General features: G+C 48.0%; 1 protein-coding gene across 1 annotated transcript in view; it reads left to right on the forward strand.

Annotated features, from left to right (window-relative positions):
- Positions 1-510: 510 nt before the first annotated feature.
- BRINP1 (BMP/retinoic acid inducible neural specific 1) overlaps positions 511-21,970 on the forward strand; it is a 92,684-nt gene continuing 71,224 nt past the window's right edge. The window contains exon 1 of the mRNA XM_064727492.1: positions 511-1,021. The gene's annotated coding sequence lies outside the window, so the exon portion shown is untranslated. The remainder of the gene's footprint in view (positions 1,022-21,970) is intronic.

The raw sequence follows: 21,970 nt of genomic DNA on the forward strand, positions 1-21,970 counted from the left end.
CGGCTCGGCTCGGCTCGGCCCATCCCGGCTCGGCTCATCCCGGGCCGGCCCCGCTCTCCCGGCGCTGTCCGCGGTGCTGAACCGCGCCCGCCCGGCGGGGCTGTGGAGCGGCTCGGCCCCGGCCCCTCTCCCCACGGAGAGCCGGGATCCCCGCAACGAGGCCAGGAGAACCCTGCCCATCCTGCCCATCCTGCCCATCCTGCCCATCCTGCTCTCCCACCAGCCGGGAGCTCTCCGGGTCCGAGAGGAGAAAACTGAAGGCGGGGGGCTAGGAAAAATTAAATAGATGGGGTCTTCCTGGAATGGCAACCGGCCCCGCTGCAGCCTCCTCCCCCAAATCCTTCGGATCCCCCCTCAGTCAAGTTTCGATCCCTCCCGCAGCCCCAACCCGCAGCCCTTCCCGGTCTCACCCTCCCTTCCCACGGCCCGGGCTCCGTCTGGCCGGAGCTTAAGTCCCTCCTTTTTGCCCCCGGCCCCTCCCCTTCTCTAATTATGTACAAAACACTTCTTAGAATAAAATGGCCAAGCCGGGGCTCCGCCTTGCTTTCCTCTTCCCCATTCATCCTCTGTAGCCCGCTCCAAGCTCCTCCTCCGGTGGCAAGCCCAGCCTCTCGCTTCCCTCCTGGAGCTCTTTTCATTTTTATTTCTAACCCCCTCTCCATTCTCCCTGCTGCCTCTGCTCTTTCCCCCGATGGCTACGAACTGAGCAGCAGAAGAGAGGGGGGGCACAGGAAGGGGGAAGAAAAAAAAAGCAAGAAAAAGGAAAAGGAAGAAGGGGAGAAGCGGAATTTTATTTTTTTTTCCTTGCCTCTGCCCTTAATGCCCGCGATCTGGATCAAGGAAGGGGATTTTCTGTCTGAGCATGAAAAGGACTGCTAGAGCCCCAGGATTTTCACGCCTGCAGTCTCAGCCCCGCACCCAGTATGCGAGCTGGACAGAGAAGCTCTCCCACAAGTTCCTACCGAGCCGAATAAAAGCCACGGGCGAGCCGATCTCCGCCACAGAGGGACATTAGCATCAGGTAAGGCGGGCGAGCGCTGCTGCGCTGCGGCTGCGGCGCTGCCCGTGCCCGGGGCCGGCTCCCCCGTCCTGCCGCGCGTTGTGTAACGCGGCCCCTCCGCTGCCCCTGCCCGCACCCCCGCCCTGCCTGGCCGCGGGGATGGATGGCCGAGTCCCGCAGCTCCGTTCTGCACGCGTGGTGCCGGGATCCGCGCACTGGGAGCGCTGGTTTTTACTGGGGCAGCCCCCCCCGGAGCACGGCCGGAGGTTGGGGTTCAGCCCCGGCGCGGCTGGGCTGGCCGTGGGGGTGGCAGGCAGCCAGGATCCATCTGTATTCCGGAGTATCCGTACATCCCGGAGCAGGGGGGGACCGTCCCCAAGGAGATGGTGTCATCTCCACTTAATCCGCTGCTCCGCTTTCGCAAGTGACAAGCAAATCGCGGAGGAAAAGGAAAGTCTGTCGCCTCGAATCCCACACTGGGCTGATTGCCTCCACTTCCAGCGGGGACGGGAGACAGCGGCAGAGCCGGGGGAGGGTAGGGATGGCGGGGAGCTGCACCCCACGGTGCTGGAGATGGGTTTTCCCCACATTCATTTCCCCTTTCGGTACTGCTTGCGAGGCTGGTGTGGAGCGTAACTTTGCCTTTTTCCAGTCCTTGTGGAATGGCGGGACGGAGGGCATCTCCATGCCATTGCATCATCCCCGGGGTCTAAAGCCCCAGAGACCATCTGGTGAGAGGAGGGGGGTTATAGGTGTGTGTGTTTTGGCTTTGGAGAGTTCCCCCGTGCTGGTACCTGAGAGTCGGGAAAGGGAGGAGGTGTCACTTCTTGGATGCGGTCTCCTGTTCATGGAGGGAACCCAGCAGCAGATGAAATGCTGGCAGAATTGGTGTTTGAATTTAGCCGTGTGATTGACATCTGCACTAGGCAGGACAGAAGGGTCCTTCATGCTTTACTCTGGCTGCTCATCTGGCTGCATAATAATAATGTGTTCATGGCAGTAAATCTGCTTTCCCAGGAGTTGTAGAGAAGTATTTGGGAAGACAGTGAGAGGAGGAGGGAGCGAGTAAAGAGGAGATGTGGCTTTGGTGTAAGGAACATGAAAGGCTTTTGAAAAAAAATTCCTTATAAAGGAAAAATATCGATCAGCTCTGCCTGAGAGTAGCAGACAGACAGCCCTGGACTCTCTCCCTCCCACACACCCCAGACAAGCCACTGTGCTCTCCCTGGAGCATGTACAAGCCAGGCACAGGCAGCACATGCTGTGGAGCTCACAGCCCACCCCAGGCTCAGACACAGCCCCTCGGGCTCGCTCTGCAAACCCCTCTCCAAGCTCTGCAGCCCCGCAGCTCCCGCACGCTCAGCCACACAGGTGGGATCCACACACACTGAACGGGCAGAAATAGCTGCACTGATATTCTTATTATGTAAATCGAACCTTCAGAAGTTCACATGAGCACATACACATGCTGTCGTCTTTGCAGGGCTCGCAGTAGGTGGTTTGTTCCTCCAGTGTAGCTTTCTTCTCTTGTAGTTGGCTCCAAGCATTGATTTGGGGTTTGTCTGACTCCAAAGCCCTTTGCAACTCAGCAGAAAACCCTCTACATTTTGTGTGTCTACGCTTGTTTTATGGCTCTTTGCAGATTCCCAGGACTCGGGAATGATTTCACTACTGGAAAGGCAGACGAGCAGCAGACAGGGAAGCAGGGAAATGGCTGGGGGAGCGCTGGCATTTCCATACTCATCATGCCTTCTCTGATCAGGAGCTGGAGTCTGGGAGTATGGGAAGAGCTCTGCTGGAGTTACATAGCTCTAAAATGTGTGTGAGCAGAACCACACACACATCGATGGCTAAAACACACAATGCAAGGCTCCACTTCAGTCTTACCCTGGTTCAGAGAAAATCCCTCCCATCCTCAGGGGACAGATGCTCCCTTTGCATGCTCCTTTGATCAGAAATGAGAGTGGGCACAGGGGGATGATGTCACTGGTGTTAGAGGTGCTTAACATCCCCCTCTGACCTTCCTCCTCTTCCCCTCTTTCCATAGGGCCTAGTGAGGACGCAAGCCTCCAAGAGCAGGAATATAATGAGGCCGACTAAAGTCTATGTTAAAACTTTGGAGAGGAGGAACATATGGTGGATTGGCTAGTTTTAGGTAAAATGTGTCCCAAAAGAAATGGCACAGGATTTGTCTCTGTTCCCTCCTAACCACCAGTGTTTACTACATTGGGAGTATGTGTAAGGCGGATGCTAAACACTCCGTGGGAATGGGTCTGCCAGCAGACAATAGTCATTGTTGTCTGTGTGACAGAAATAGTTCAAAGCCAAATCCTCCCATCTTTGTGCAAGCAGGAGCCCCACCAGCTTCTCCAGGTGCATTGCTCGGGAGAGCATGGCAGGAACTGACTCCAGAGCCAGGGATCTGCACCCAGCTCCCAGGAATGGATGGGGATTTCTAGACTTTACCCAGGACTTGGTATTTACAGCTGATGCAGAGATGTTGAGATAGCAGGAAAAATTGATTGGGGAGGGCTGGAAAAAATCGCTGAAGAATGTAAATGAGGGTGAAGAAGCTCCGAGCACTGTGAGACACGGGGTTCAGAGGTGGGAAATCAGGGAGGGATGCCCCAAAAAAGGGAACACACCCCGTGCTCTGCTCAGCTCTCATCAGCTCTGCTCAGCCCTACTCAGCCCCCTTCAGCTCCTCTCAGCCTGGCTCAGCCCTGCTAGCCCAGCCCCGTTCAGCCCCTCTCAGCCCAGCTCAGCCCCATTCAGCCCGTCTCAACCTGGTTCAGCCCTGTTCAGCCCCGCTCATCCCAGCTCAGCCCCGTTCAGCCCCGTTCAGCCCGGTTCAGCCCGGTTCAGCCCGGCTCAGCCCCATTCAGCCCCGTTCAGCCCTGTTCAGCCCCGTTCAGCCCCGTTCAACCCCGTTCAGCCCGGCTCAGCCCGGTTCAGCCCCACTCAGCCCGGTTCAGCCCGGCTGCGCCAGCGCGGCGGGCGGGCGGTGCCGCCGGGCCCCAGGAGGGGGCGCTGTGGCTCCACGCAGCGCCGGGCGCGGAGCGGGGCTCGCCCGCACCCCTGCCCGCATCAGCATCCAGCCCTGCCCGCATCACCGCCTATCCCTGCCTGTATCATCCCTGCCCGCATCGTCCCTGCCCGCATCACCGTCCATCCCTGCCCGCATTACCATCCATCCCTGCCCGCATCATCCCTCCCCGCATCACCGTCCGTCCCTGCCCGCATCACCATCCAGCCCTGCCCGCATTCCCCGGCAGCATCCCCTGCCCGCACCCCCGCCCTCATCCCTGCCCGCACCCCTGCCTCCATTCCCCGTCAGCATCCCCTGCCCGCACCTCTGTCCGAATCTCTGCCCGCATTCTTCAGCATGTAGTCATCCTCGTCTGCATCCTTTCCCGCATCCCTTCCCGCATCCCCCGCCCGTATCCCCAGCCGCGGATGGAGCGGAGGGGCCGGGGCCGGGCGCTCGGTGCCGCCGGGGCTCTGCTCCTGGAGCCCCGGTGCGGCTGGGCGGGTGCGGGCTGCTCCTCCCGCTCCGGAGCCGCGGGGAGAGCGCAGCCTGCGGGGAGCCGGCCCGGTGCGAGCAGGGATCGTTCACCCGGTGATGAAATGCAGCTACTTCTGGGACAGAGCCCAGCAGCTTTTCCGTGCCAGCAAATACTACAGGGGAAGTGAAAAATCACTTCATGCATTGGAAGTGCAGAGATGAACTTAGTGAGGCAGAATATAAATTACCCAGACCGAGGAAGCTTGTGCCCAGTTGTTTGATTTACACCATCCTGCTTGCAAAAGTATCATGAGATTTTTAACAACTGTAAAGACCTTGGCCCATTTCCTTCCAGGCCACATAGAGCAGCTTTTCAGAAAGGGAGAATATCCACACACACACAGACAGAGATCTGGACTCTAAATAGATCCATGGGCTGGGGACTGGTACTGCTGTTCTCCCTCTCCCCTGGAAGATGGCTGCCAGAGCAGGATGCAGAGTTAGGGAATGGTGCTGAGCTGAGTCAGGGCAAAATGAATATCTCCTCCCAGCAATGTGTGTGCTCCAGAGTGTTCTTGGGTGCCAGGGAAGGTTTTCCCCTGCCTGCTGTGCCTCTGCATGGCCACGTCCAGCTGATGTGCTGGGCCTGGAGCACATCTGGCCAGGGCTGCAGCGGGCTGGTGGCTGCAGGTGGTGAGGAAAAGGGAAATGTTATCAAGGAGAGAGAGCTGGGAAAGCAAAGTGGATATATCTAGCAGGTACTTCTGTCTGGAGAGAGGATGGGCAGAGATGGACCAGATAAATGAGGTGACATTCCCAGGGTTTGGAGTAGGCACGGGACAGCTGTTGCTGGCTTGATGAGCTAAGCTATGCAGTGCCAGGGAAGGAAAAGTCCTGACTAGTGGGAGGGAGGAACAGGAGAAAGAGCAGAAATCAGAGAGCAGCTGATTTAGCATGAGCTGAAGGCTATGGAAGGATTTAAGTTTATTTCAGGAATGCTGGATCACATCCCAAGTGGAGGTGGCATAAACTGGGTATATGAACATGTCATTTTGGAAAGAAAACAAGAGTCAGGCCCAGGATTCCCCTGAGCCTGGGCTGGGGAGTTTAACACAACATTTACAGCCCCCTGCTTGGGGAGTTGTTTTCCTGCAGCCTTGAGGCAGAACCTGCAAGCAGCTTCACAGGAGAAAGATGCTTATTTGTTTTTGCTATTTGTTCTTCTGAAATCATGTGTTCTACATCCATTTTATTGTTGCCTGCACGGCGCAGCTGGCAGAGCTCAGCCCTGCACAGAGCTGCTGCTGTGGCTGAGTGGGACCCATGGTGGCACCTGTGGTGGTGGCATGTCTCTGGGTGTTCACATGGCATTCCCCAGTGCTTGAACTCTCACACGTGTGATTCCTGGCTCCTGTTCCAGGAAAACAACCAGTTGCACTGCTGATGGATCACCTCTTCCAGTGGCAATAGGAATAGCAGTAAGTCATAGAGGAGTGAATAATCTAGAGAGGGTCGCCTGCAGAGGAGGATGGAGTGAATTGCCTTTGCCAGACACATACTGTTGTTCACTGAGGGAAATGCTGGGCAGAGGTAGAAACTGATGTGCCAGAAGCACCAGTAGAGCTTTGCAGCCCTAGAACAATTCTGTGTGTGTGTGTGTGTGTGTGTGTGTTAGCAGTGGGCACTATTTGGTGGGGTATTTCCATCACAGAGACATCTTGCCTCCCAGACAGTCATGAATTACAGCAAAATCAGCTCACTGCTGACACACCAAGCTATGAGAGGTTCTCACACAGAAGACAAGCTCCAAAAAACCAACAAAACCCTGACAATTTGCTCCAGCACTTTTTGTTGGATATCAAAAAGGAATATAGGAATAGAGGGAGCTTTCCCTCCCATCCATTCTCCACACTCCCAATTTCCAATAGAGTAGCTCTGGATCCTGGAGTCTTTTCATACCTGGGACCTGTATCATTGCTGTCCTGATAGGAAGTACATCCTTTACCCTGGTATTTAGAGGAGATACATCCTGAAGCCTACGACAGGTCTTCTTACAGCCTGGACTTTAATATCTTTGCATATTACAGCTGGAATATGTTGTACAGCAAGTTCCTGTGAAAAGCTCGCAGCCTCTCGCTGTAAATCACTGCAGCCTGTCGAAGCCAGGGCTGTTAACTGGCTCTGTGGTGAGTGAGGATCTCTTTCTTAGCCTTTGATTTAGAGTGTGATTTAGAACCTGGCCTGTGCTCTGGACTCCACCGTGTCCATCACGGTTTTGGATGCAGTTTTGGCCAGAAGTCCTGAGTCGGCACAACCGATCCCATTTAGCCATTTCTTTACCCTGCCCTGGCTGTGTGTGTGCCTGTCAGATACACTGCTAACACTGGAGACCCCTGTGGTAATTTATCCTCACAGCTGCAGATGCTGACCTGCTAAGCAGGGTGGAAGACAGGGAGGGTGAGCTTTGAAACCATCACCTCCTGCAGGCAGCGCATTCCAGGTGAGGCTGCGGGAGCAGAAAAAATAAATAAAAGGAATTTGTGAAAAATCACAAAGCAGCTCAAACTAACCGGGGGAAGAATGAACAGAAATGAGCTGTGTCCCCCAGGGAGGAGGCTGGGGATTCAGAGCAGGCAGGAGGAGCGGGATGAGCAGGTGGGAATCCTTAGCTGGACTTGTGGGCTCAGTGGAGCAGACACCAGCAGGGCAGGGCGCGGGTGCTGGAGCAGCCGGGCTGCTCTTGGCGCGTGGCTGCTCTGCAGGCAGGTACAGATGGTGAGCGGGTAAGCAGAGCCCTCTGACATATGCTGGGGTACATATGTGGCTCTGGGTCCCTCCTGGCTCACACCACCTCCCTGCCTGGACCAGGAATGCTGTCCCAGCCATTTCCCACACTGCTCTGTGCTGAGCGAGGTTTGCAGTCAGAATCAAAGGCGTGTTTTGAGGGAGCGGAGAGAGCTTTGGAGGTACAAGCTGAGACCAAAGAATGCCTAAGAAATACTGAGGAAGTCAAAGGGAAGGACTAACAAAGCACAGTGTTTGTGCTAAAATTGTGAACAGAGAGAAGAAAGCAGCAACAAGGATCCCTATAACATAGCCTTAAGACGAGCAGCTATTTCTAGAATTGCTTATTGTCATGTCGTCCAAATTCGGAGTCGCTTCTGCAAAACAACTCCAGGCTTTGCTGTTTTATGCTGGAGAATGCTGATAATGTGTTTATCTGCCATTTCCATTCTCCTGAAAGAGAACTGTAAAGTATTTGAAAATGATGGACCATGTTTTAGGCCAGTGAATAGATAAATCTGGTCAACCAGGGAAAAGAGACCAATTAGGATTTTCCTGCAATATTTACCTAAAGTAACCAAAGACCGGAAATCTGAGTTTAGAAATATTTAGATAAAACTAAACTAGTCTTTTTGTTCAATTAGAGATATATGTGCGTCAGTCCTTTTTGCTTTTTGGGGGAAGAGTTAAGGTGAAACTGATTGGAACTGGAAGTGTTGCTCAGGGAATTTGCTGGAGGATGAGGGATGAAGGAGGGATATATTTTGCTGATGAAGCTGGCTTGGGCCTTGTTAAGACTGGAAAAAATTGAGAAGTGTTCTAACCACAACAGTAGGACACTAAAGGGATCAGAAAGACATGGATGAGTGCTGTCACTCCTGGGATAACCTTTCAGCTGTGTGGGGACATGCAAAGTCAGTGGTTGTCTGAGGACTGTGATCTGCAATGCCAGATGGAATATCCTCTGTGTGACTATTTCTTTATTGATTCCTTTCATGCTTTGTGTTTTAATAACATTCTGCAGTAATGGAGTAAGTCATGGGTCATCTGTGGAAGTATCTTTTTGGGGAGGGGGGGTTTAGATCTAGTACTACATAATTTCCTTGTGTGTCTCCCAGCTTTCTATGGGAAAGACAAGGAGTAAATAATAACCAAATCTCAATTTTCTCTCCTCTTTGTGAGTGGATAGATGTCAAAATCACTCCTCTTGTCTCAAAGGCTGTGCTGCTGCAGGATGTGTCACTGAGTGCTCAGATATTGCTCAAAGTTTATCAAACACAGACTTTTTCATAGCTGGGCTCAATTGTCACCGACCCAGAGCAATCAGAACTCAAAGAGTCCGATCCTGCAATTGGAATCACACAGATAAATTTTTAATTACAGCCCCATGGACATAATGAAACTGATTTCCAAGACCAAAGCCTAAGCAACCACAGCAAATCCATACACACGGCGAGTGCAGAGTGAATCATGTTTATGGTTCATCAGTATGCAGCTTCTTTGTTCCAAAATGCTGGTCAGGAAGGCAGAAGAAATATTCCCCGGGATATTATAAAGACTAACATATCATCAGAGGGAGAATCAATGGAGATTGATGGCAAATTAGATGGACACTTGAGACATTAAAAGGAAGGATGGAAAATAGAAGTGATATTATAATTGAACCATATTAATACATTTTAAATTGCTTTACAAATATTAACAAGTTAAATAAGGGAAGGCTGGAAATTATAGTTCATCTAGTCTGGGAAAGCTGGGAGTGAGGAGGGACATTCGGGTTCCAGCACAAAGGTATATGAAGGTTAAAATGAAACGTGATCAGAAGTATTTTAACACTTTGATGATAGAAGAACAAGGGGACACATCAAAATTAAAGGGCACAACTTTTAAAGCAAATTAAAAGGAAATAGTCCTTTCTTCAGTGTATAGTGAAGGCACACAATTCCCTGCTGCAGGATGTGGCTGAGATGAAAGTCCGGATGGATTTGAAGTGTAAAAGGCTACATAACTTTGTAGCAATTAATAGCATTTGCAGCCCTGCAATCTGGGACAATGGTAATCAGGTCTCAGGCTTCAAAGCAGAGGATGGCCATCTTCTGGGGTCAGGAAGGACATTTTCTCTCTGCATAAAAAGAACATAATATGGTTGGCCAGGTAATGTGACTGCCTATGGTCGATCCCGCTGGAAGCTAAGTCAGCAAGAGATTAGCAAATTGCTTCTGTGGGTGCTGGATTAAGGTATTATAAAAAGGTTTTCATCAATGCCAGACAGAATATCAATCCAGCAATCTCTTCTTCTGTGTCAACTCCCACAAAAGTAATTTCAGTGATTAGAATAGATATTGAAGTGGGACATGAAGCGGGTGGTTCCAGGCAGCAGCAGTGACCCTGAGCTGCACAGCCGGTGTCCTCTATCAGCACCAGCATCTGCAGGATGGCACAGAGCTGGGATGAGCCTGGAGGCTCCCAGCACCAACTTCTGTAGGGATACAAGCTCCCTGTGCCCAAAGGCCTGCTGCCTGGACAGAGGAGGAGGAGAAGAATCAGGGAATGCTGGCACCTCTGCTCATACCAGAGGAAATGCAGACCAAGGCTTGGAGAACAATTCAAATCCTGTCAGTAGAAGCATTTCTTTGCAATCTTGCCTTGACAGATTTTGAAAGTAGTTGGTGGCAAAAGGTAGCAGAACATTACAAAAACAGGACCTTAAATACTGCCATGGGATATAGGGAACATTTGGAAAATCAACCTCCAAGGTGTTTGTAAGATGTCACCTTAAAGAATCTGCCCCAGCTGATGCAGGGATGCTGTGACAGAGATGAGTGGGTGCACGAAATCCTGAGACTTAACCAAAGCAGCTTGGTAGGAGTGACAGGGTGGACAGAGATCAGCTATGGAGCCGGGTCCTCTCCCCATATTTGCCCCACAGTGCCATCCTCCTGAGGGTTCCAGGGTGACTCCTTCTGTCTGCCTTGTACTGGGCACAGTCCAAGGGTCATCCACCATCACCTGCTGCTGGGATTAAGGAGGAATGTGCCTTTCCCATAACTTTCCTCTCCCATCAGCCATTCTCTTCCTGGTGCTGGAGACAGAATTTGGGTGAAGAGAAAACAAGGCTGTTGAGTACAGACAGGGAAGTTCAGCTTCAGCAGATGACACTTGCTGAGGGTCACTTCAGCACTGGCCATGAGCACCTCTGGGTGAACAGAGATGCTCTCCCATGGTCAGGTAATAAAGCAGTGCTCCCTTCAGAAGGATGGGCAGCTGATGGCTGTGAAGAAAACACATTAATAGATGGGATAAAGTTCTGACAGGTGTGTGACTGGGAGGAGGAATGGGGGAGCTGGTGCTGGGAACACAAAGTTCGCTGCTGGGGCAGGTGTGAATGCTCAGACAAATTGCCACATCGGGGAGGAACGAGTCCTTTGTTTGCTGGATGGCAAAAAGGAGACAGATGTGAGTGGCAGGTGCAAATCTGCCGGTGAGGTGTTGTGGAAATGTGATGATTACTGTGCTCTTGGCCTGGGCTGGGAAGGATGGATGAAGGAGTTTTTGTTCTGCAAAATTCACCAGAAAGATGCATGCAAAAAAAAAAAAAAAATAGCTGTAAGGTAGGGAAGGTAGGGCTGCAATTTACCTGCATTATTGGAAGATTGATTTCTGATGAAACGAGCAGAGAAAGGAGGGGAATAAAATTTTATGGATAGCAAGAATGGGGATCAGAGGTCTAAAATGGCAGCTGTTAGTATTCTTGAAGGATTGGCTCAAATGAGACTGCAGAAACCAGTGCAAGCTTCTGATTTCCAACCATCTGCATTTAAGGAAAGAGAGGGAGACCAGCAGGCTGGCCTCAGTGCAATTCTGCTGGATTTCCCCCGAGAATCAGAATTGTCCCTGCATTTCAAGTACCTGAAAGCCTTAAAACACTGCCAAGGCTGAAAGGTGAGGAGAGGGTCGGAAGCGAGAACGGCTGACAGGAATAAGTAGATTGTAGTCTAGGCTGGATAATTCAGGGATCTGTAATAAAACTGCCCAGTGACAGATAGTGAATAAAAGACTACAGGTATATTATGGTTTACGGAGCACAGGACAGATGTGTCTCTAAGGAGGATGAGATAAGGAGAGGAAGGCAGCAGTGGCTGCTTTGGGATGCAGCAGCACTGTGTGAATAAAGCAGAGCTGTAGTGAGATAGTTCAATCATGGTGCTGTCACTGACATGTTATATATGACCTTGAGCAGGTCACTTAGGCTGGGAGCTTTGCAGAAGAGCTTTTTAAATGCATGTGTTTCCATGCAAAGGAGCTGAAACCCTTCAGTGCTACAGCTCTGAGCCTCCTGCTCACACAGCGGATGGGAACTGCCAGGGAACTTGGATCCAAGTTTGGCATGAGGAAAATCTAGGTTTTTTAAGGAATTCAGCAACCCCTGTCCTCAGGAAATATAATTCCCCAAAGACTGGTAGTCAGCTATGCTGACTCTTTACATTTCCAGTGCTGGGTAAAAGCAGTGCTGGTTTCCCTGTCCCTCTCCTCCACCCCAATAAAATGGCTCCTTCTTCAGAAATCTGGACTGAATTAATCTTTCTTCTCATTGCCTGAGATCACTGGCAGAGCTTTCCTTTTACTGGAATAGATAAGGGAAGAACATGCTAATTGTATCTGTTTGCCTCCCTTGCACACAGAAGTATTTTTTCATACACAGCACATAAAATGAAGTTTGCAATTGCACACACACACACACAGAGACATGTGCATTGTTCTTTGAAGAATGCTGAATCAAGGCTGCTGTTTCATATTAATCTTTTTCCCAACTTCAGCATTTGCAGTAAATAGCAATTAATGATAAAGCTGCCTGCATTAAATAGAAGAGCAAAAGAGGCTGATAGGTCCTTCCTACCAATGCATCCTGCTGCAGTGCTTCTCATTACTTTAAGTTTGAAGATAGATTTTGTCCATGGCTGCACTTTATTTTTTTCTCATTGCTGCTTCTCTGAGGCAGCTCTTCTGTAAAGCCTTGACACCAGGGGAGTGCAGTCCCCAAACCCTCGTGTGTCACATCACAGGGACATTCTGATATTGGGGCACAACTTTCCCTCTGTGCTGTGGCAGGGGTGGGTGGAAGGGCTGGGGACCAACACACTCTGCTGCCCTTGCACAGCTCTGGTCTCCAGACCTCCATCAGCAACATTTGGACTCAGGAAAGGGAAATCAACAGGAGAGCTGAGACACACTCTGGATTTTATTTTTAGGTGTAAGTTCAAAATTCCAGGTGTGGCAGACATCTTTATGGAAAATCCTTTCCTTAGGATTTTTCCTCCAGAGAAGCTGAGATGCCTCAGGAACAAAATGTAAACAATGATTATCTGCTGCTGTGGAATGCAACAGGTGCATCTGGGATTGGTCTCATGTGGTTGTTTGTAATTAATGTCCAATCACAGTCAGGTGGCTTGGACAGAGAGCTGAGCCTCAAAGCTTTGTGATCATTCTTTCTTATTCTAATTCTTAGCTAACCTTCTGATGAAATCCTTTCTTCTATTCTTTTAGTATAGTTTTAATGTAATATATATAATAAAATAATAAATCAAGCCTTCTGAAGCATGGAGTCAAATCCTTGTCTCTTCCCCAATCCAAGAGCCCCTGTGAACACTGTCACAGGAAATCAACAGGAGAGCTGAGATACACTCTGGATTTTATTTTTAGGTGTGAGTTTAAAATTCCAGGTACTTGAAGGGACATGAGGACTGATTCCCAGCTCAATAACGAAGAATTTTTGTGTTCAGAGACTCAGGGTACATTTTCCATGCCCCACATGCAGAGGGTTGAAGCATGCAGCATCTGCTGCGACAGTGCTGCAGGACTGTGGAAGATGACAATAAACCACTGGAGGATTTGTGCTTGCTCATGTTGCCCAAAACTGATGTTAATAAAGCAAAATATACCCAGAACCGGGTTACTTCTGAGGGGAAGCTTGTTTCCTCCTCCTGGAGAAACTCCAAGAGAAAACTTATACAGGGAGCTGAGATCTTTGGCAATGTGGAAACATCCACAGATATTTAGATATTCAATTCCTGCACACATACCTAATTTTCTTTAAATCCTCTGCATTCAGGGGTTGAGCAGGTGCTGCTTCCCTGAACACCTCCAGGACTATGATTGCTGTGAACAGGGTCCTGTGCTGGAGAAAGCAGACACAAAAATGGGTGCAGACCCTGCCTGAGGAGGAGCAGGATCCCTGAACAGGCTGTGCCTGTGTCTCATTCTGAGTGCTCTTCAGGGGTTTGAGTCAGGGATGGCTGATGGAGGGAGCTCTGATGCTTTTTTATTTTTTTTTTTTTGGCTTAATATCACAGGCACTTGGACATCACATGTTCCAATTTTCTGTAGGGACTTTGTGCCTGTTTGGTTCCGTGGTGATCCAAAAAAAAAAAAAAAAAAAAGAAAAAAGAAGGAAAGCCAGGAGAAGTGAAAAAGAATAATTCAGAGAAATAGAGGGTGAAAAGGGATGGTGTCACTGTCTTAAAATAAACCAGCAGCATATGGCAATTTCTAATGGAAAAAGTAAATTCGCTCTCGGATTATTTCCTGGGAACTTTTCACTCATTTTTGATACAGAGCTTTGCTCATCTATTTTGCTGTAAATCTAATTATTTCATTTTAAGTTCTCTGTTGAGTGCAGGTTTAGACTAGAAGACAGCAAAGGACTCTGAAAGTCACCAGCTTAAGAAACTCAGAGAAACTCAGCCTTGCTGAGATCCCTCATGTTGTTATGAAGATCTGACAGACAGTTATTGGAATTCCTGGTAGGAATAGGTGAATAATGATTTCTCTCCTTTTTTTTTTTCATCAGTTTAGCACTGGAAGAAAAAAATGAAGGGAAAAAATTACTTTTAGGTATTTAAATATAATTAGTGTAGCAGGGGAAGAATGAAAAAGATTTTACATTTGAGACTAAAAGGAAAAGAGAGTAGAAAATAATTTTAAAACTTGAATTTTGTATAAATGAATAACTTTTTTTTTCATACCCATATTATTTCACTTTTGGTGGGTTTTGTGTTTTTTTTTTTAACATTTCCTTCTGGATCCACTTTATAGACATCTCATCATGAAGCATTTACATTAAGAAATAATGCAGTCGTGTACTTTGATTATTTTAATTTTTTCCCATCCCACTTTTTGACAGTAACTATCTCATGAATTTAGTCTGAATTAATAAACATTGGCAGACAATCCCCAAGCACTTTTCTGAGCCTAATTTTAGGATGTGTTAAAAACAATGTCTCGCATCCTTTAGTGCCTATGATTGCAGTTTCCTTTTTGCTGCACACAGTTAAAGACAATTCCTACCTCAAATAGCAGATACTCAAAGGGTCCAGAGTGATGGGAGATAAAAGGAGAAAATAAAAAGATCTGTCTGAAGTCAAAGTAAATCAGGAGCAGAGCCATATAGAGATGAGGATGGTCTTGACTTCATTCCCTGCTTTCTCACCAGCCTGGGGATTAATTATAAATCTCTTTCTCACCCATTAGATTTGTCTCATACTCCTTCTACTCCTACACTTTCTCATTCACACCTTCAAGTCTTTGCTACTCTTCCTTTAATCCAACTTTCCTGACTCTCCAATTTTTGCAGGCTTTCCTCTCTTCTCCCCTGCTCCTCCTGGAGAAGATTGCTAACGAAGTGGCAAGTGTTAATAACATGTCTTGGCTGTGCCTGCTGTGATGGAGAAAGGAGGAGCGAGGTGGGTGAAGGAAAGCTGCAAAGAAGGGGGATCAGGATGATGTGAGCTGATTTCAGGCTCTGGATGAGGTGCAGGAAGGCAGAGGAAGCCCCTGCACGCTCAGAAACCTCCTTGCAATGGGAGCAGAGTCTGAGCTGAATGTCTCAGGAGGAGAACATCAACATATCTGTAAGGTGGTGTCGCAGACATCTTTATGAAAAATCCTTTCCTTTGGATTTTTCCTCCTGAGAAGCTGGGAGGCCTCAGGAACAAAATGTAAACAATGATTATCTGCTGCTGTGGAATGCAGGTGCATCTGTGATTGGTCTCATGTGGTTGTTTGTAATTAATGGCCAATCACAGTCAGCTGGCTTGGACAGAGAGCCCGGCCACAAACCTTTGTGATCATTCTTTTTCTATTATATTCTTAGCCAGCCTTCTGCTGAAATCCTTTCTTCTATTCTTTTAGTATAGTTTTAATGTAATATATATCATAAAATAATAAATCAAGCCTCCTGAAACATGGAGTCAGATCCTCATCTCTTCCCTCATCCAAGAACCCCTGTGAACACCATCACAAGGTGGGACTTGTCTCCTCAGGGATGCAGGGGCCAAAGTAAAGGCTTCCAGGGCTGGGGGATGTGTAAGGGAACAGCAGAGCCCTGCCCTGTGCTGTGGCAGGAGCTCAGACCAGGGCACCCTGCCCTTGTGTTGTGTGGCTGGGTCTGTGCACAGGGGCTTGTGGCACTGGAGGAACACCAGCTGTGGATGTGCACATCCAGCGAGACAGGGGTGATGGTGTGACCTGCGCTGGCAGGGGTCCCATCTGCTCTGTGCCATCTGCTCTGTGCCACAGGTCCCACCTGAGCCTGGGGTGTCACCAAAGCTTCCTGCACGATCCCCTGTTTGTCACCGCAGCCTCTGCCGTGTGGTCCCTGGGAAAATCTGGGCAGAACTTGTGGGTTTAGGGGACTGAAGTGTTTAAGGGGGACACAGGAGAGCCCCTGTTTTGGGCTGGCAGCTGCAGCTCCCTGAGAAGCACAGGATAAGCCCACAATAGCTGGTGGGGTCAAACTCTGTTCCTGTGGGAACATTCAGCATTCACAGGGGTCTTATCTTGAAGGAAGAAACTAGGATCTGACTCTATATTTCAGAAGGCTTGATTTATTATTTTATGATATATATTACATTAAAACTATACTAAAAGAATAGAAGAAAAGGTACTCCTCAGAAGGCTAGCTAAGCTAAGAATAGAAAGGAATGAATAACAAAGGTTTGTGGCTCAGACAGAGAATCTGAGCCAGCTGACTGTGATTGGCCATTAATTACAAATACCAAGATGGGCCAATCACAGATGCACCTGTTGCAGTCCACAGCAGCAGATAACCATTATTTACATTTTTTTCTTGAAGCCTCACAGCTTCTCAGGAGGAAAAAATCCTAAGGAAAGGATTTTCATGAAAAGATGTCCGTGACAGTCTTGTCTACAGGAGGAGGGACAAAACAAAAGTATAAATTAGAGGGAAGTTTCCTTGAACAGCTGTGGTCTGAGAATATTATACCAGGAATAAAATGTCCAGGAATAGCTGTCTGTCATTGTAAACAGTCACATAAGCCATGATAGATAACTTCAGGCTATGTCTTCATGAGCACAGCAGACTCTAAATACTCTTCTTTCTTTGGAAACTCCTTCCCAACACCTTTGATTTCACAGGGGTAAGCCAGCTGTATTTCTGTTCTGCATTTAATTTAACACTCATACAAAATTATGTATCTAGCCAACTATTTATTATCTAATTTGATGTCTGTAGTTGAGGAAAGACTATTTATCCTTTCCCACAGCAGTGTCTCTTTCTCTGGCAGCTCTGACTAGCTGCTAGGTGCCCTGGGGAATGTCAAGGCAGAATTAATTAATCATGACCAGCCATGGAGGTGTTTTTCAGATTTGGATTTGGCCAGCTGATTGCACAGGATCTTTCTGGGAGTCAGGCTGTTGGAGACACAAATGTGACACTTGCTCTGGATTGCTTTCAAAGTCACTTTGGGAAGCTGCAGGGGCGTGCAGGATCCATCCAGGGTGAGGAGTTCCAGCAGGAGAATGTGTGCAGGCTGGTGGAGGGGGCTGCTCACCCCCTTTGGCAGGACACCATGCCAGGGAAACTTTACAGTACCACTCAGCATGCCCTGTCCTTCCCCCAGCCCACAAAGGTGTGAATCTCTCAGCATTCCCCTGGAAGCCCTGTAGGCTTTCATTCTGAATGTGTCCCTTGGAGCAGGAGGAGCTGTGATGGCACCTGGCTCTTGCCAAGCTGGAAGTCACCCCTGGGCCTGCCCACGAGTGATGGCAACGCCGGCCAAGTGCACAGGCTGTGCTGAAACTGCACTGTTTGTTTTACAAACAGCTCTCAGCTCTTCCAAGGCCTTCCTGCCTGCCTTTGTAGAGCCTGGCTGAGCATGTGCTGCTCTTCCTGGTCAGTGATCTCCTCCTGGCACTGAGGAAAGGTCAAGTGTCCATGCCAGCTCTGTTGGATCTGTCAGCTGCCCTCGGACCCTCAGGCGCTGCAGGGCTCGCTGTGATTTGCAGAGTCTGGCATGGATGGGCAATATCTCCCTGCAGGAGCATTCCTCCTTTCCAAAGACACTCCACAGTGTAACTTGTCTGATGAAGCATTTCCCTCAAGGACTCTTCCAGGGGGTAACTCCATGCTCAGTTGTGTGATGGTGTTCACAGGGGTTCTTGGATTGGGGAAGAGATGAGGGTCTGACTCCACGTTTCAGAGGGCTTGCTTTATTATTTTATTATATATATTACATTAAAACTATACTGAAAGAATAGAAGAAAAGCTTTCTTCAGAAGGCTAGCTAAGAATAGAATAGGAAGGAATGATAACAAAGGTTTGTGGCTTGGGCTCTCTGTCCGAGCCACCTGGACTGTGATTGGCCATTAATTAGAAACAACCACATGAGACCAATCACAGATGCACCTGTTGCATTCCACAGCAGCAGATAATCATTGTTTACAATTTGTTCTTGAGGCCTCTCAGCCTCTCAGGAGGAAAAATCCTAAGGAAAGGATTTTCCATAAAGATGTCTGCGACACAGTTGTGCTTTTGGTGTCAGAGGGATGGGGCTCCAATACTACAGATGTGCTGGTGACAAGGGGTAAGGTCAGCTCTCAAGTAAATTACCCAGAGTTTTCAAAATTGATCATCCTCAAACCTCTTTTCCTGCCTTCGACTTGTTCCATTGTTGCCTAACACAGAGACAAATTGAGGCACTTTGCTCCTTCCCCACCCCAGAGATGAGGCCCTGAGCACAGAAACGTCAGCTGGGATGGGATGGAGCCATTTGTGGGGCGGGGAGGTGGAAACATCAGCTTCTAATGGAAGTCTCAGACTCCAGCAGTGCTCACTATTAGCCAAGAGCTGTAATCCATAGTGACAGGCCAGCTGGAGCACGAGGACACATCCAGGCAGATCTGCATTCAGAGGTGCGCTCCCAGCAGCTGCGTGGGGGAATTCAGATTTCCAACCACAGAGCCTGGCGCACTAGGCATGTCCCACTCAGAGGAAAAGCAGACTGAAAAGCCCCTCTTCCACTGCAAATAAATCTCCACAAGTTGGGGATGCTTCTTTTTATTCCCCCTGGAATCAAAGGAATGGATGGAGTTGCCTTGTTTCAGGCTCAGCTCCTCGCCCTCCCTTTTGCCTCTTGCTTTGCCCTTCTCTTCAACCCACTTTTCCCACCACCTGCATGGCAGAAATTCACAGGGAGTGATTCCCCTCTGTTACGTGCAGGGGAACAAAAATGTGTTTCAAATAAGCAAAAAAAAAAATTAAAAACCAGGTAGACTTCCAGGAAGGAGGTGGAATACATCTTTTAAAAGTACGTAAGTGGTTTGGAAGACAGAGGTCCCAGGAGGTCAATGGTATTCAGACTTTTAAATCCCTGATGCTCAGGAAAACACTGCATACAAATTCCACTCTGGGAAAATCTGCATTTTCTTCTTCTTGTTCTTCTATTTTTATTTTTTTTTCCTTTAACAAGTAGAGGAGTTGGTTTTCTGGTGTGCAGAAGGGAGAGGAGCTGTACTTTGCTGTCATTGAGCTGACAGAGCTGCTTGGAAAATGGACAATTTCCTTGGGAAATTTTTGCCTTTTGACATGTGGTGGCTTTTTATAAACTTCAGTGTGAAGGAGAACCATGATCCCACAAGGCTCTTATGACCTAAAATTTAAAAGCAATAATAATTTGAGATCATTGATATCTTCTGTTCCCTAGTGCTGAAGCACTAAGATGCTGTGGGAAGTATTTGGCATTGTATGATAATACATAAAATAAACAGCTTTATGCATTGTATAATGTATTCTAAACATATACCAATACAATACACAATGTGTAGAAATGTCAAAACAAATTAATTGAAACAATACAAAAATAATGTGTTTATTTCCTCAAAATTAAACATTTCAACATGACTGAAATGAAGAGAGAAAATCAAACTGATTTGTTTTGACACTTTAAACGTGAAAAAAGTTTGTCAAAATTGACGTTCCCATGCAACATTTCGATTTTGAGGGAGCTGCGTTTTCCTGCGAAAAACTGTTCTGTCAAAATTTTTTGACCAGCTCTGCTTAGAGTCTATCCAAACAGACAAGCATCACAGCCAAGACTCTCAAACGCTCCAGGTGGTCAGGAGATGGATTAAGCACAGAGCAGAACAGTCTCAGAGATGGAAATAAATAAAGTTCACAGTTAAGGTGGCCTCATGTGTGGGTAACAAAGGGCTGTTGGAGATGCTCAGGCCTGGATGGTGTTGAACTTTAATCCCAGAAAAGACTGAATTCCTCCAGTTTTAATTTTTTTTTAGCATATTTGTGTTGCAGAGCTGGTGCATTGATGGGAGAGGGTGTTTGTGATGCCAGTGCAGATCCTCAAGATCCTCTGGGATTTTCTAGTTCTTGGCTTTGGTTGGAGCCTGCCTGGTACCAGCCTTCTGTGCTTGACAGATTAATACTGGTAAGGAGGAGATGGCTTTATTTTCCACACAGCCTTCTGTCCCAGTGGAAATCCCAGGCTCAGGGCTTGGGGAATAGGTGGAAATGCAGTGCTGCAGCTAGATTGGCTCTGGGATTCAGGGCTGCTGAGAACAGCTTTGGGTAGGAGTTCTCCCACCTTCGTGATACACAGCTTTTAAATCTTCTCATTATATAAATGCAGTTCCAGGTTAATGTGAGTTTCTAATTTAATACGCTGTTCCAAATTAAGAGTTAATATGGTATTTGATTATCTTTTTGCAATGAGAATCCAACCCAAGGCTCATTGACTTCAATAGACTTTGCAGGAGAACCTGCAATGGCAGAGCCTGAGCTCCAGATCTCTGACTTCTGCTGCAGAAGCTGCCCATGAAATGCTGCTATTTGGGGCTAACACTCATTCTAGCTCACTTTTCTAGCCTGAATTGATGTGCAGACTAACTTCTAATTGATGTGTGATATAACTTCTCCTCTATGAGGTGCAGAAGGGGCTGACCCTGGGTGTTTCCAGCCTCAGAGCAGTGCCCTGCACACCTCGACCAGTGATTTGTGGAAATCACCACTAAGTGATCCCCCAGGGAATTGCAGGGACATGGAGCCCCCATCAGGGACCAGCTGTGCTCCCCCTGGCCCTGCCTGCAGCTCTGTTCCCCCACAGCAGCCTGTGCCATGCCATCCTTGGGAGGTGCCACCCTGCTTCCAGAGTGCCCTGGCAGGGGTTAAATGCACAGAAAGTTTTGTGGCAAATTCCTCATCCACACAGGGGTAGGGATAAGGAGGCTGGAATTCCCAAGGCTGGAATTTGCGAGTGACAGCTCAGAGTCCCTTTTCTCTCCCCCTCTTCATCAGCCCCTGCTTCTCTTGGCTCCATCCAGCTGAGTGGTGGTGAAATGTGGTGCCCAGAGGAAGCTCCAGTGGTGCCTTTCATCCTGGCAGGCAGGCTGGCATTATCCAAGCAGGAGGAGAAGGAATAGATTTTAGTGTGGATTTTAACCCCTTCTGCTCCTCCACTCTTAGGACACAATAACCCAGCCAAAGGCTAAGCTCCTTTTAAGAGAGACAAGACAAATGTAAAGATAAACCATTTGCAAGGATTAGGTAATCTCAGCTTCTTTTACTGAAAGAAGCAGTGGTAGTTTGCATTTCCCAAGCCCTGTGGAGTGGGATCACTCCATGTGAGCTTAGGTGACAAAGTCTCTTCCCAGGAATGAACTTTGGAACAGAAATACTGCACAGACTCTCAGGTGTGATATATGAGTTGACTTTCTTGGATTGAAAATTACATTATTGCTCTTGGGAGGAACTTTGGCATCACTTTTTTTTCCTTCAGCCTCTCAGCTTACAGGTCCCAATTTTTGAAATGGAATATGTTAGAAAGACTGGCACCAGGATGCAGAATTCTGAAAGCAAAAACCAGGATTTCTGAATGCTGGCACAGGCCTCATTAAACTGAGGATTCAGATCACTCTTTCCTGAATTTCCAGTAAAAATTTCAGGGAATAGTGTGATTTTTGCTCAGTTTATTGGTCTGGTTTGCAGGTGTTTCTTTTTCCAAATTGTGAGAAAAGTATTAAATGAATTTGGATATTTCCTCTTGTGCATAAATTACAAAATCTATTTCAGCTCAGTCAAAACACACAGCTTAAGAAAACACTTGATTTTGATTTTCAATGTATGTTACTCAACGTGTAATGAAAAACAAAACACAATCTTGAACCAATCCCTTCCAAATGGAACACTCAACACATTCTGTTCCAAAGAAAAGCTGACTTTATCAAAACGCCTTTTTTTTCCCCCCCTTAAATCAACAAATTTCTACAAAGTGTTTTGCCTCTGATGAATTGGCATTTTCCTGACATGAAATGAGCAATCCAAAATAATTCTAAGCAGCTCTGTGGCAAGTCCCAGCTAATTCTGGAATAGTAGC

This window comes from Zonotrichia leucophrys, chromosome 17, assembly GCF_028769735.1.
Source record: "Zonotrichia leucophrys gambelii isolate GWCS_2022_RI chromosome 17, RI_Zleu_2.0, whole genome shotgun sequence".
Lineage (NCBI taxonomy): Eukaryota > Metazoa > Chordata > Aves > Passeriformes > Passerellidae > Zonotrichia > Zonotrichia leucophrys.